We start from the raw sequence: 16,481 nt of genomic DNA on the forward strand, positions 1-16,481 counted from the left end.
AGTACGGCAGACAGAGTGTAGCACAGACGTGGGAAACACAAGGCCGCGCAGGTGTGCCAATTCAGAGGCGGAGGTGTGGTAGTGCGGGCTGCAGAGCAGTACTGATGCCAGTCATGTTTATTTTTGTTACTGATGTGGGCTTCAACACATTGCCCTGTGGAGACAGTTCCTTCACCCCACACAGTGCACCCCTGCACAAATTTACACCCCCATGTTTGCACATGCTGACACCATGGAACGTTCTTGCCGTGGAACTACGTCATGTGCAATGGACAGGCCGGCTTATTTGCCTGACCACAACCAGGTGTAGCTCCTGGACTTTCTGGATGTGTGGTCAGGATCCCATACAAGGTACATTTTAAGACCTGCATGCTGCATGTCTTCTGAGTGGAATATGAATTTCCAGAGAAATAAGTGCTTGGGTAATGTAAATGCCTCATTGCATGTGAGCACTGCTTGCAAAAAATGCTGGGCACAGTATATTGTGTCATTTAATTGGTGAAGAGAAAGGACCCTCGTAATATATCTGTATCTGACAATGGCTTTGAATGTGGAATACCCCAGTGCTGTCTTTCGTTGTTATGTGAAGAGACCAAAGCATGTTTTTGTTTCTCCTATAGAAGACATGGAAGCAGCCAGAGGTTGATATCATTGAGATTATGCAGGAAAACGTTATGGTATGCAGAAAGTTTTTATAGTGTATGTCACTTGTCAGTTGTTAAAGAAACATTTTTTCAGTGAGCCATTATGATTATTACTGGATTTAATTAGGTTTTTTTTAATATTGTATCTGGGTTTCTATAAAATGAAGTACAGCTAGGCTACACATTTCCCCACATCTTTTCTAGCTTCTTGGTTGTATAATCTTCATAACATTTGCCACATTTGATTCATACATGTATCCCAGTTGAAGTACGCTTGGGTCAGCTATGTTTCTTGTCTCTGCCTGTCTCTGCAGGGCGCTGGACAGCCCATGAAAGACTGGAGTGCCAAGTTTCAGTGCAGGGCTGGAGTCTGGCTGGTGCTCATTTTGGAGCTTGGTTTTTCTAAATCAGGAACAAGTACGTGTTTTCTGAGACGTACAGCTAAAGTGTTTTGAATGGGATGGCCTAGTTCACTGAATTACTTTGGTGAATAACCTTGTTTTGAAAGTAAAAAGTCTTTGTATGAAAATGTTTTTTTTTTTTTGTACATTTTTAACATTTGCTATTGGACTTCTGTAAGTGATAATTGTTGGTCTGCAGGCTTGCTCCCCATGTGCTTCCAGCATTGAAAGGACTCTTGGTGTGTTGCTCCTTCCAATAAAGTACTACAGTTGGTGAAATGACCGTATGTCGCAAGGAGCATTATCTTTGCTGGAAACTTCCAGCTATTGAAGAGTAGGCTCATTCCCACTGTAAGAATTTGATTAGTAACCACACCCCAGTCTTGCCGTTGTTTTCACTTAGTAGTTAAAATTATCCTTCAAGATTAAGGGCCAACCATGAAATATAACCTCTGCTTATCTTGTGAAATTCCTTCAGAACATTGATTTCTTTTGTGAAGTTATGTTGCTTGTATCTCTCTGCAGGCCATATGTAAAGCCCTGTAAAAGGTTGTAAAGCCCTATCAGAAGCACAAATACACACTGCACAGTCACCATTTCTAAGAGCTAAGTTTACAGGGCTTGCTGTACCTACCCAAAAGCAGCAGTGGTCTTAATGAATGCTTAAAATGTCCTAAAAATGACTTGTAGGTAAGGGTAAGGTAAGGTAAGTTCTGCTTTATCGGGGTATCCCCTTATATGCAAGTTGCATTTAAAATTATTCTTCTGTAATACAGCAGTCTGATAAGAGTGTTTTGGCTCAACTGCACTAACATCTGCGTGTGTTTGGTAGTTTTCCTGTGGGTGTCTATATCCTGGTGTGTTGAACAGATTGTTAGCTTGCTAAGCTAAAGACCCACATCTCCAGCCAAAGAAAGGTATTGTATACTTGTTTAGTCTCTGTGGTTGACACCGCCTTATGTAGCAGTTTACGTGCTCACACACCCCCCTCTTCACTCATGGGAATTAAGTCTTGTTCTAGGCGTTGACATCACACTCTGATGAGCTTATATGAAGAGGCTCCTCTACCCCCTTCACTTCCAAACCCCCATAACAGCCTCAGTGTACAGATTAAGGGACAATGTCACCATCTGTGGTGGTGACATTGTCCCCTAATGTACACTGAGGCACCTTAGGAAAATAAAGATGGTTCTAGTGTCTGCTACACTCAGTCATTATTGTTGTGTAAAGTTGTCTAATTCTATAAAGCTGTTTATATATGCATATATATGTTTTTTGCACTTACCATAGTACTTTCATTCATAGAATGTTTTGTTGTCTTTTGGTCTACCTACATGTAAGAAGTATAACATTTCTTGTGGCAGTTGCAGTTCCATCAACAGGTTTGCAGATGTAAGTCCACACAGATGTTATTGTTGCATCCCCATCATGTTGCATTACATTATTACATTATGTCATTTAGCAGACGCTCTCACCCAGAGTGACTTCCAAATAAGTGCATCACAATGCCAAGAGTGCTTATCAAAAAGTACTACAAGCCTCTAGGTAGTGGCTCTTGGTTTTCAATTGTAAACATTAAATATGTTTTAAGAACAAATTTAATAAACATTTTGTCTGTGCAGCACACTCTTTGTCAGTACTGTTGCAGGTGATGTCTGAAAAATATTCACTAAGTTGCCTTTAAAAATATCCACCCTCTGCCATTCTAAGGAGATTAGTAATAGATTAGTAACAGCATGTCAGCCAACACTCGGAGTATCCTTTCAGCACAGTGTGTGTTAACTGGAATAATGCTGGATAAACATTAACTCCATCAATCATATTTTATTTGGCTGTATTGCATCAAGAGAGGTTACACAGATCAAACCCCAGATAATACCCAACATTACAAACAGAGGGTCATCTTCAGATGTTTTACAAATGTCCCTGAGATTTAGAATAAATAGTTGAATATACATATAAAAAAACAACAGTCACTTTTAACTCTGCTTTATCAAACAACAGTCACTTTTAACTCTGCTTTATCTTATTTGGCTTAGTTGATCAATGGCTCATTAAAAGTATTTTAATACATATGGGATATATGTTTATTGGTAGAAAAAAATCATTTGTCAGTTTTATTTGTGCAACTATGAACACACCACATATATGGTATGTAGTAAAACCTGAAAATCACAAACATTTCATTTAAGTAACAAAAAATCACCTATAAATGTTACATAACAAACATCGGGATCCTGTCCCATTGTATGACAAAACAGTACCTATTTTGGAGCCTGTCCAACACTGACTTAAAGCACACAATACAAAAATAGAAAAATGCTGATGCTTGTATTTTGGAAACATAGGTAGTTTGGTACAAAGAAACAAGCAACAAACATATTTTAATAATATTCTGTGAATAAAAATACTCCTGCCTTTCTTGTCAGACAAAAGACAGGAGGTCAAGGAAATATGATAAATATTAACCTCTCATCTCTCAGCTCTCCTCTTGTGAAACATGTTAGGCCATTTTCTCCATTAAAAAGTGCTTGATACAATGTCTGTTTTTGTCCAGCTATGTGCCAGTGCAACAGTTATGAGTCTTTCAACAATAAAATAAAGTGTGAACGGAGGCACGTCTAAAGCTATTTAAAACACAAATAAATATTAACTGCACAGCTGATTGAGCAGGACTACCCTGTCCAGAACAGCAGCAGTCCTTTTACTGTTCCTAACTGACTTAACATGATGGGTTATTTCAAACAGACATACCATGGCCAAAGACTATGTCACATATGGATCTGGCCAATCACCTTGCCTAGATATATGATTTTGTGTTGGATCCAGGATTATTTAGATCTTTAAAATACTGTTCCATTAGACCCAAGAGGCAAGGTAATGATGGGCTGATGAAATTTCCTTGAAGAGATCAGGAACACATATTTTTTCATTTTGATCCATTCACAGAACTAATTTTTTAATGTGCTGTCCATATCTGTATTTGTGCTGCAGTTTTTTGTTTTGTTTAGGTTAGGTGGGTTCAGGTCACAACTATGTCATCCATTGTGTCTGTGCTGGTTCACGGAGGGGGAAAAGGGAGGCGACTAGATTTCAGAGTAAGTCCGTATCTGTGGCCTGTCGATTTTCATCTGTGTGGAATTCATACAGAGAGAGTCAGTATAGAATCACCAATGATGAAGGTCTGACCACGTTTTAATTCCTGTCTGAATTAAATAACACTGTGATACAACCAATAATAATAAGTTATTTATAACAGTATTTGTCAGTAGTTTTTAAAGACAGACATTGCCCTCTGCTATGTTTACCTGTATGTGTGTGCCAGCACCATTCAATGTGAATTGTGCCGGAGGCGTTATTGACCGCCTGGAGCTGTAGTCGTTGAAAACCTCGTCGGACCTCCCACAGGACAAGCGGTCCTGGGGCCCATGATAAGGGGACCTTCCACCCAAATCCAGGGTGGATCCCAGGGTGTCCCCTTCATGGTTGTATTGTAAACCATCATACCCATCAACAGGTGTACCAAATTGGTTCTCTGTGGAGTGGGAGGATGAACATGGAAAAAAGTAAGAATCCTGTTACTAAAACAGGCATTCCTGGAGCATTCCTGGAGTCTTAGGGAGCCTACACTAAGTGGAATTTAGCATCAGTCTTGTCATTCCTATAGCATATAGTCCATGGAAACCCAAGCTGCAATCTGAGTAAATCGTCTGACCATACCTGTGAGCGTGTTTAGGATTGGTCCTGTCCATCTGTCACTAGACGGCCACTCAAAGTCATCCTCCAGCCACTGGTTCACCTGGTAATCCTTGCTGTCTTTCATTCTGGAGAGTGGGGTCATGTCAAAGGAAGTTCACAATTGGCTCATACAGCTAATTTAGAAAACTTACCTAAAATGAATGAGGTCATGAACAAATTATGATTATTAGGAAATTTCTTGAAAATCATATAGCAGATGTAATGTGTACAGAACATGTAATGTGTGTGTAACAGGAGGTTAAAACCATCTACACCTCTAGTTTTTACAAATGAACTAGAGATGTTCTTTGTGAAGTTCTTTGTGTTGAATTTTAAAAAGTAGGGAGAGCTATACTACCTTCCTGTCTGATCAAGGATCTTTTACCTCTTAGCTTGCTGTCTGCTCCGGACCAGATAGACAACCAGGACTACCACAGAAACCACCAGAGCCCCAGCCAGAGTCCCGATTGCAGCCAAGACAGCTGTCCTCTCAATGGGCCCATGACAGTCAGCTCCTGAGTACCAGAAACCTATCGGACAACTGCACCGAGGGTGCAACAGTCAAGGTTAGGATAATGACAATCACAGTGGTGTATTGTGCACTTACATTCATGGTTCAGTCACTTCTTTTCAAATCTGCCTGGTTATACTATAACCAGGCTGAAATAATTAAGACCCTCAGTTAGATAAGCCTTTGTGCTTGACCATTAAAACCTCACTTGGCCACTGTCTGATCTACAAATGGAAACCATGTTTACACAGTATGCTTGCAGTGTTTTTTTTTACCATAGTGGTTGCCTGATTATTTTTTGTGTGCCTGACTGGAACTGTGCAGTCTGAAGCAGCTGTGAAATTTTGAGTTTTATATTAGCAGTGCGCCATTTTAACCAATCCTGAATTCACCTGAATCTCAGCCATATATTCAGAGATGCTTTGTACCCTCAGCAATAATTCTGTTGGCATAAATTACTTTTAATCACCTATCAATTACATTTAATTGCATCACATTTACAGCAATTGGCCTTACTGACTCTTTGACACTGCATTCTGCTTTTTTGCTCTGTGCCTAATATGACTATATGCACTTTGTTCCCTTTGCTTGTGAAAGTATGTATCATTACCACATGCTGTTATTATTTGTAAGTAAACCTGAGCAGCCTAAGATGCATGAAAGAAAGCATGTTTATTTGGATGGTAAGTATTTTATATCAGTAGTCAGCAGCCACAGTGTTATGGATATATTTACTCTGATATTGATACAGGTGTAGGAGTATGGATGTGGCTAGCAGCAGTAAGAGCACAGGTGGTGCAGTTAGACTCACATGCAGGTTGGACCGGTGCTGCTGACCCTGCACCTGCCAATGTTGCAGTCCCTGGTGTCATTGTGAAGGTTGTCACACTGAGAGATGCAGGTGATGGCGCTGTCCACTTCGATGGCAGTGTAGTATATCCTGAGGTCCTTAGGGATGCTCTGATCACATACCACTGTGAAACATCAAAAAACAGTTGACAGACGTGGTAGAAGAAAAGTCAGACATCGCTCTCTCAGTCCTCATTGCTGAGGGTGTCAGATTTCCTTAGATGGCGGCAGTGCATAACAGTTGTCTTATGTAGTTATATATAATATAAATACATTATACATATAGATTGAATTTTCCTGTGACTCATGAAAATTTAAAGCGGGGATTATTGTGTGCCTTTAATTGGCTAATGTAAAACTCCACAGATAACCTATAGAGCATTTCCTGAAACAGAAGTACCCAGTCCTCTGATGTTCCCCCTTTCCATCAGTATCTCAAAACCCAAACTATCAGCCTTCTCTCCTGTTCTCTGCCCCTCCCTCTCTTAATCTCAACTCTCTGAATGTTTTGCACGTCTCGTTCTCCCTGTGCACCATCATCAACTTACTCTCTTTGTTATATGTTGGTGTTTCGACAATAGGATCGCCAAGTATGGTGACCCCAGGACAGCTGTCTGAACCTGAAAAATAACAGAGACAGTAAGGAAACTGAATGCCACTATCACTGAAATCATGGCTGATGTAAGAGTCTTTCCAATTAATTTAAATCTGCTTGCAGCTTGCATATGAATATTGAGTGTGGCATGTGCATCACCTTCAGTGCAGTTCTTGTTCAAGGTCTTGTTCAGAGCGTCTTGAATCTGAATGAAAGTCTCAGCAACCTTTTCCGTCGTGTTCTCATCATTCTTTAAATTCACAATCACCTCGTGGTCCACTACAACACTGCCTCGTCTGTGAAGGTTGGCAGAAAGAGGCAGAGGCAGATGGTACAGGTCATTGGGAGGAGAAAGTGACCATGGAATTAGATGCCAGTTAATATTGCTGCTTTGAAAAAAACAAGTTTAGCTTAGCGTTAGGTAAGAGGCAAATCTGTTGACTTTGAAAATGTTACAGCTGTCTGTTTGGTGTTTTTGTTTCTGTGAGGAAAGATTCTTATTTTCTACAGAATACAAAAAAACATGAATATTTGAATAAGATACAGAGTAACAAAGTAACAATACAATGCTTTGTGTAATTTTTACACATTTATAATGTCATTCATACTGTACCTGATGTTTAAGACTTTCAGTCCCTTGTAATTTGTAACTGTGCCACGATATACCTTGTCCATCTGGAAGACAAAACCAACATGTTGTAAAATGTTTCCACTTAATATCTGAATAGCATATCTTCATGTTTAAGTTGGGAGGAACCCGAGTGTCAGGTGTCCTGCCTGGGAATGAGAAAAAACTGAAAAAAATGATTATGCTTGCATGACACTGCAGGGACCTTGAGGGACCCTGTAATACTAAACTGATGACACATGAAGGTTACAGTCTGGATTTCTGTGCCCTGTTACAGCTGCGAAGCATTCACCAGGATAAATGCCAACAAGGGAGTCTCATCTGCCCAGTGTTGATTTTTTCTTTTAATTCACCTGGGAAAAGTTTGGTAGTTACATAAATTACCCAATAACTTCAGTCAGCCATCCTCACCCCCATTTAGCTCATCAGAGAAAGGGTCATTAGAGCATGTTTCAACTTGAAATACTGCGCCATACCAGCGTAAGAGACATCATCAGTGACATCAAAGGCACATAATGAACCATTCCAGACTATACATTGACTGAAAGTCAGAAAACACCAGCGTGAACACGGAACAAGATGGATTTTTTCAGCTGGTGTTTCCATCATTTTGTCAGCCTCCTGCATGTGTGTAAATGACATAATGGATGGATACTTCTAGAGGCATTGTGTATTATACTGTACCTGTGCCACGATAACTGAGACAAGTTGCCCATAATTCAGTTTTAAACAGAGATGCTGAACATTAAAGTACCTGCTTATGTATTATTTTGCTGCCACGTACCCAAGGATGATTCAATGCAAATCACTTCTTACCTCAGCTGTAAAGCGGCGTGTGAATTCTTGGTATCCTGGAGATGCTGGATTGGTATATTCTTCTTTGAAAGTTTCGTTGATTCTGACAATAACCTCTGTTGCCACTTCAACAGTCTCTGCAATACATATAATGGCACACAAAATAAACACAAATTCTTGGGCCTTTTTGTCAGCCAAATTAATGCAGACACACTTACATAAACCTGGAGAAAGCAACGAATAAAACACTGAAAGTGTGGTTGTTAGACTTCACCATTGTGTTTAACCTTGTCATTATTATGATTTCAATGAATGTGGTTAGACTAAGGTGTATTCTTACATGTTTCAATCAACTGAATAATTTCTTACACAAATTGGATTTCGTATTATGCACATTATTAATACATCAAAATTTCAAATACATTTTTCAAATACATTATACATTGTTTGATCACTCACCAAACGTCACAGAAGGGGCATAGAACTGACATCGATCTCCATCCCAATTTTCAGTACAATTGCAAATACCATTTTCAAAAGTACCGTCGTTTAAGCAGGGGGATGTAGTTGGTGAAGGTGTAGAAGTTGAAGTTGAGGTACGAGTAGTACTTGTTGTAGCTGTGGTTGTCGTATGTGTAGTTGCAGAAGTTGTTGAACTAGGCATTGCAGGAGTGGGAAGTGTGACACCCGAAGTAGCTGTTGACGGAGTTGTAAGTGTTGACATAACTGTGGAAATGACAGGTCTGTCAGTAACAGCAGTCTGTGAAGCCACAGATGTTGCTGTTACTCCACTGGTGGGAAGACTTGAACCTGATGTTGTACCTCTTGAACCCTCAGTGGCTGGGACACTATCAATAGTAATTGCTGAAGTTTCTGGACCAACTATTTCTGTAGTGGTGATTGAGGGTTTTACTGTAGTTATTGTTGGAATTGCAGTTGTGGATATATCTGAAGTAACTGGAGTTCTTGAAGTTGCATTAGTACTGATGAAACCCTCACTTGTCATTACAGAGAAATAAGGAGTACTGGTTGAATCAACAGATGTAACAACTACTCCCTCACTAATAGGAGGAGCTGACCCCGAAGATGTAATAGTTGACCCCCCGGTACCAGTTGTAGTTACTGTGGATTCAGTTGTCATTGCAGAGACTTCGGGGGTAGTGTATGTATCCGCAGATGTAGCTGTTATTCCCTCACTTGTGGCAAGTGTTGGCCCAAATGTAGTAGCTGTTGTCCCTTCAGTGGCTGTGACTCCATCAGTAGTAATTTCTGGCATTTCTGTTGCAACTGTTCCTGTTGTGGCGGCTGATGTTTCTTCTGTACTAATCGTTGGAGCCTCAGTTGTCGATGCCTCCAAAGTAGTTAGTGTTCCCGCAGTTGTAATTACTATGGAATCAGTTGTCATTGCAGAGACTTCGGGGGTAGTGTATGTATCCGCAGATGTAGCTGTTATTCCCTCACTTGTGGCAAGTGTTGGCCCAAATGTAGTAGCTGTTGTCCCTTCGGTGGCTGTGACTCCATCAGTAGTAATTTCTGGCGTTTCTGTTGCAACTGTTCCTGTTGTGGCGGACTGATGTTTCTTCTGTACTAATCGTTGGAGCCTCAGTTGTCGATGCCTCCAAAGTAGTTAGTGTTCCCGCAGTTGCAGTTGTAATTACTGTGGAATCAGTTGTCATTGCAGAGACTTCAGGAGTAGTGTATGTATCCGCAGATGTCGCTGTTATGCCCTCACTTGTGGCAAGTGTTGGCCCAAATGTGGAAGTTGTTGACCCTTCTGTGACTGTGACTCCATCAGTAGTAATTTCTGGTGTTTCTGTTGCAACTGTTCCTGTTGTGGCGACTGATGTTTCTTCTGTACTAATCGTTGGAGCCTCAGTTGTCGACGCCTCCAAAGTAGTTAGTGTTCCCGCAGTTGCAGTTGTAATTACTATGGAATCAGTTGTCATTGCAGAGACTTCGGGGGTAGTGTATGTATCCGCAGATGTAGCTGTTATTCCCTCACTTGTGGCAAGTGTTGGCCGAAATGTAGTAGCTGTTGTCCCTTCGGTGGCTGTGACTCCATCAGTAGTAATTTCTGGCGTTTCTGTTGCAACTGTTCCTGTTGTGGCGGCTGATGTTTCTTCTGTACTAATCGTTGCAGCCTCAGTTGTCGACGCCTCCAAAGTAGTTAGTGTTCCCGCAGTTGTAATTACTATGGAATCAGTTGTCATTGCAGAGACTTCGGGGGTAGTGTATGTATCCGCAGATGTAGCTGTTATTCCCTCACTTGTGGCAAGTGTTGGCCCAAATGTAGTAGCTGTTGTCCCTTCGGTGGCTGTGACTCCATCAGTAGTAATTTCTGGCGTTTCTGTTGCAACTGTTCCTGTTGTGGCGGCTGATGTTTCTTCTGTACTAATCGTTGGAGCCTCAGTTGTCGACGCCTCCAAAGTAGTTAGTGTTCCCGCAGTTGTAATTACTGTGGAATCAGTTGTCATTGCAGAGACTTCGGGGGTAGTGTATGTATCCGCAGATGTAGCTGTTATTCCCTCACTTGTGGCAAGTGTTGGCCCAAATGTAGTAGCTGTTGACCCTTCTGTGGCTGTGACTCCATCAGTAGTAATTTCTGGCGTTTCTGTTGCAACTGTTCCTGTTGTGGGGGACTGATGTTTCTTCTGTACTAATCGTTGGAGCCTCAGTTGTCGACGCCTCCAAAGTAGTTAGTGTTCCCGCAGTTGTAATTACTGTGGAATCAGTTGTCATTGCAGAGACTTCGGGGGTAGTGTATGTATCCGCAGATGTAGCTGTTATTCCCTCACTTGTGGCAAGTGTTGGCCCAAATGTAGTAGCTGTTGTCCCTTCTGTGGCTGTGACTCCATCAGTAGTAATTTCTGGCGTTTCTGTTGCAACTGTTCCTGTTGTGGCGGCTGATGTTTCTTCTGTACTAATCGTTGGAGCCTCAGTTGTCGACGCCTCCAAAGTAGTTAGTGTTCCCGCAGTTGTAATTACTGTGGAATCAGTTGTCATTGCAGAGACTTCGGGGGTAGTGTATGTATCCGCAGATGTAGCTGTTATTCCCTCACTTGTGGCAAGTGTTGGCCCAAATGTAGTAGCTGTTGACCCTTCTGTGGCTGTGACTCCATCAGTAGTACTTTCTGGCATTTCTGTTGCAACTGTTCCTGTTGTGGCGGCTGATGTTTCTTCTGTACTAATCGTTGCAGCCTCAGTTGTCGATGCCTCCAAAGTAGTTAGTGTTCCCGCAGTTGCAGTTGTAATTACTGTGGAATCAGTTGTCATTGCAGAGACTTCGGGGGTAGTGTATGTATCCACAGATGTAGCTGTTATTCCCTCACTTGTGGCAAGTGTTGGCCCAAATGTAGTAGCAGTTGTACCCTCGGTGGCTGTGACTCCATGAAATGAGAAATCTAAAAAATGTGCAGAGATGATCAAATTATTTAATGTGTCATTAGCTAAATAAGGAAAAACTGCATCTGGAAAGATACAGTAGTCGCATGTCCAAGCTCACCATCAGAGATTGATGCACACACAGGATACTTTTTAAACACTACAAACCATCACCATGTCAGCACTGCCATGTGGAAACCTCTGAGAGCTGGAAGAACGATATATGGACTGATGAATCATCTTTTACTCCTTTTCCTGCATCTGAACGAGTTCATATCTGAAGAAAGCGAAGGGAAGTCTTCATTCCACTTTTCCTGCTCCCAATTGTTAAATATGGTGGTGGATCCATTTTGTTATGGGATACCACCTAGTAGCTGTCATTGGGTCCAGTTATTACTCTGAATAGTAGAATAAGAAGAGCCAAGGAATACAAGGCCATTGTAGGCAACCAGGTGTACCTGTACCATGTTTGTATGGTGCAAACATTTTGTCCTCATGATGTTCCTTTATTTCAAGGCAATAATGCCCCTGTACACATAGCTAAGATTCTTTTCATGAACACCAGGATGAACACCTTCTATGGTCTCCCAATCACCAAATCTAAACATCATTTAACCTTAATTGGAGGCTATGGAACATACAGTGCTTCCACCTCCATCTCTCAAAGAACTGGATGCTTTCCTTCTTGAGGAACGGTCCAATATCCCACTAGAAACTGTTGATAACTTGCATGACAAACAAAAATCAAAGGACAGTAAAGCTCTTCTTTGTTAATAAATATTGATATATTGTTTGGTGTTTCCTTCATTTTATTCATTTTATTTTATTTTGTCTACCGTCTGTCATTCATATGAGAGCACGTAAACAAGCATCTCAAAGTGCTGAAATCTGAACGAAGTGTGACAGGGGAACACGTTTTTCGCTTACTACCGCGTCACTTGTTTCAAATTCCGTTGCAACTGTAACGTTAATTCGAATGGTGTCGCGCATAAACGTGCGTCAGATCTAGGTGGAGATTTCTGAGGAGGTTTATCGCAATAAACCTCCCGGAGATAACGGAGACATTCTGTCATGCATTGCTGGCGGTGGCAAATGAGCCGATCCGTTTATGATAGGATTAATTGCTGTCTTAAAGTGTTTGCATGCTTCCTGTTGTGAGTCAAAAGATTAAAAGGGAATTATACGGTACAAAATTAAATGCAATTTAATTGCCTTGTTTATGTTTTGTTTCTGTCCTTTACATGTTCAGAGTAAAACTTCCGTCATAGAGTTCTTGGCGCTCTGTAATGCACGCAATTAGCTTTACAGCTGGTGGAATAAAAATATCCTCCACGTCTTCGTTGGAATTGGTATCTGCCAAGGAAGATATTGGCACGTCCGTTATTCGAAAAAAAAAACCCCACCTAATTTCGTTTCTGTGGGTAACGGATCATTTTGCAGTCACAGACTCCACCAGCAAATAGCCTGCTACTGGGAAACAGTGTACGCCAAAACGCACGTAAATGTTGTATAATGTTGTGCACGCTGTAGGTGATTTTACTTAATTACTGACGCAGCAATTGTCTCCGTTTCTGGGCACCTTGGCTAGCATCCATTTTGTTAGGCTGAAGTGTTATATAGATAGTGCAGTATAATTTGGCGGGCGTGTTGGTTACGTTACCTTAACGAATATCTATGCCTATGAAACATTATTAAATAACTAAATACTGAAGTTCATGGATTTTGCCTTTAACTGCTACTGAAAACTGCACTGTTTGTGCGTGGCACTTTGTGGACGTTTCATGTTCACTGCAAGCGCATTTGCAAGGTTGCAGCTAGATATTTTTACAGGTGACAAGGTAAAACCGAATAACTATTTAGACTCAGTGGCGTCGTTAGGTCCGATCATTCGGGGCTATAGCCCCAAGTATTTTAAGCCTAGCCCCGAATATTTTCGCTCTGAAAAAGGAGGTGTTTATAGCAAAACAACAGACTGTGTAACTGAGCGGAACCTGACTTGCAGCGTACAAAGGTGTGATAATATTTATATATTATAAAGGTAGATATAACCTCCCCAACCTACCGATGCCGATCTCCCTTCAAAAAGCAAGCCCCAGGCAAACTTGCCCCTGACTCAACTGCATGTGATTCATCAGAAGTAAAGGACTATTTATGTTTAATCATGAAGTAACGAGGGAAGCGCATTCGGTGTGTGAAGTTATGCGGCCTGACGTATATATAATATTCAGAGTTACCTTTACATATGTTCAGCTTTATATTTATATATTTCCCGTTTGGCCCCTCATTATATATATATGTAAGTATATAAGTATAAGTTATGCGCTCTTGAAGCAAATTTACACCTAAAAGCTCACAACAGTCTCACTTAATTACGTGCTATTTCTACTAATGTATTCCACTTTTGACAGTGCATATTGTTAATTGTTATGTAGTCTTTCTCCCATGTAACAGATTCAATGGGAGGTGTATGAGTGAGTGTCTTTATCTGAATAAAAAGTGTCGCGTTTTCGTGGAAACATCTTATCAAAATGTTCATCGCTCAAATTAACACGAAAGCGGTGTTCTTATGTTTACTATCCTCAGTCTTGCCTTTGCAGTTTTGTATTAAGTATTTGTATTAATTAGCCAAAAGCTAAGGAAAATTTCAATTACAGTTGTTCTCCGGGTACAAGAGCAGTTTATCGGAACACGTGAATCACACAGCAATTCTCTTCAGTTCAAAGATAACCCCAGAACTACATTAGCTGTCAGAATTCAACCACTGATCATATCCCTGCCAGTTCTGATAATTTAGGACTACTGCACTTTATGTATTTAATGTTAGAGTAAATAGCGATCACGACGCGCGCGCAGATTGTGATTGTTACAGTTTCTGATCAGTTTCACCTTGACGGGGAGACTTATCAGCCGACAGTACAATAGGCTAATAAAAATAAAATCATTGGCTAATAAACTAAAAATAATTAACTATCGATACCATACGATAAGACGTTATCAACGGCGGCAAAGCTGGGAACCTGAAAGGCACTTTGCAATTTCTTGTCATCCAGAAGTAAGAAGCCAGTATCTCATTGGATACCTATCTTTCTCATTTTAAGCTTGGTAGTTTTGCTGTAGTACAATGGAGCCTAAGATAGGAAGACATACGTTGGTTGCACAGCAATGAAATCTCGTTTTATGTAGGTCTTACAGTCCGCATAATACGATGAACTCTTTACGTTTCTCCAAGTTTGTCGTGCAAACCCTACCCAGCTTTAAGTCTATCCAGGGTCTGCAATCTTGGGAACGCATGTTCTCTATATTTTCTGTCTAACTGTTATTTTTTCCATTCCAGTTTCATTTCCCCCCAGGCTGTAAGATGCACGATCGTGTGTCACAATTTTATTTGTAATTATTTTTAAAAAAAGGCGTCGAAAGTTTGTAAAATATCAATTAAATTCAAAGCTGAGCTCCAAAATACTCATTATACTCATTTAAATGAGTACAAATGCAAACCATAGTTTTGGCCTATCAGCTGTGCTGAATTGCCATAATTATATATTATTTGAGACAAATAATTTGCCTTTCAAATGTTGATGACATGTTTAACGCGTGATGTACCATTATCCATCAATGTCCACTGTACTTTCTTCGACAAGCAAGTGCAATTTCAGAAAGGTAGGTCTCATGGACTCGAAGAAAAATTTTAATCACTTTTATCAGTGGGGCTTAACATCTGAGCTGAGCAGAGCATCAAATCCACAAAACATCCAACTGAAACAGTGCAATCAGCCAAAAGAATTTTGAGCTGTGTTGATTAATACAGTGATGCAGAAGGTGAACTAACATAATGTGCATAGCTGTAAATATCCTGTATCTGATATCTCATCCTCAGATATATCTCTAATTTGTGTCTTACCTCTGGCAGAACACAGAATCATCCAGGTGAGCAGCAGGTCAGTGACATGGACCCTCTTGGGTGCCATGGCTGCACCTTCTCCCACTCAGTTAGTTCTTACACTGCAGCGATGCTACTTGTTTCAATGACTGAGCAAAACTGCCTCAGAAGACCAGCAAATAGGTGGTGCAGTGTGAAGTTCGTGACAGTTTAAATATTAACACCCAGTCTGAAAGAGATTGTATGCTTTATTTATTGTACTGTAGATTCTTGATTGCAGTGTTCACAAGGATGTAGCAGGAGGGATGATGCAAAGAGAAGATAAGAAAGTTGTATTTACTCAGAAAAGCTATTACTGCGAAGGGATGTAAAAACCCAGGAGCATTGCCACTTAATCGCTTCAGCTAGATAGGCAACAAAGAAGCTGTTTTACCCCTGTAATTTTATTGAGTGTGCACACTCTCTCAAAACATTTTTCCCATTATACAGTGATCAGAATTAAGAAAGTTAGACCTAACAGTTTTATAATAAGGGTGACTGAAAAATTATTACTTCTGTAATTTAGACTTACCTTGTACCATGAATAATTAGAGTCCTGTAAAGTTTTTGTTATGCTGGCATTTATTGTGGTGACATCAGTTATTAATTTATGAATGATCTTATGCTTAGGTAGGAACTTTCTTACGAGTTATTTTTATCTATTGTCATTTGATGGTGACATCAACTGAGCAGGAAAATTAGTCATATAACCAAATAAAGAGAGGTCTCCATGCAAAAATACAATACTCTTACCAATAATTTAAGTGCATTAAATATAGATTTATCATCATAATAGTTTTGTGTGTCTGTTATTTATATTAACATATCATTAAATAACCCATGTGCTGCTGTATGCTGTTGAGGAAAAATGGGCTATGTTGAGATGCATATTATATTTCTCTTTTAAAATTAAGCATTAATTTTGCCATATAATTATGGGCAAAGCTGTTCAAGCAGTTTCTGATGCTTACATAAAAGAAATTGTTTAGAAATCAGCAAGAACAAGGGGCCTACAGAGAGTGG

Source organism: Megalops cyprinoides, chromosome 16 (genome assembly GCF_013368585.1).
Source record: "Megalops cyprinoides isolate fMegCyp1 chromosome 16, fMegCyp1.pri, whole genome shotgun sequence".
Lineage (NCBI taxonomy): Eukaryota > Metazoa > Chordata > Actinopteri > Elopiformes > Megalopidae > Megalops > Megalops cyprinoides.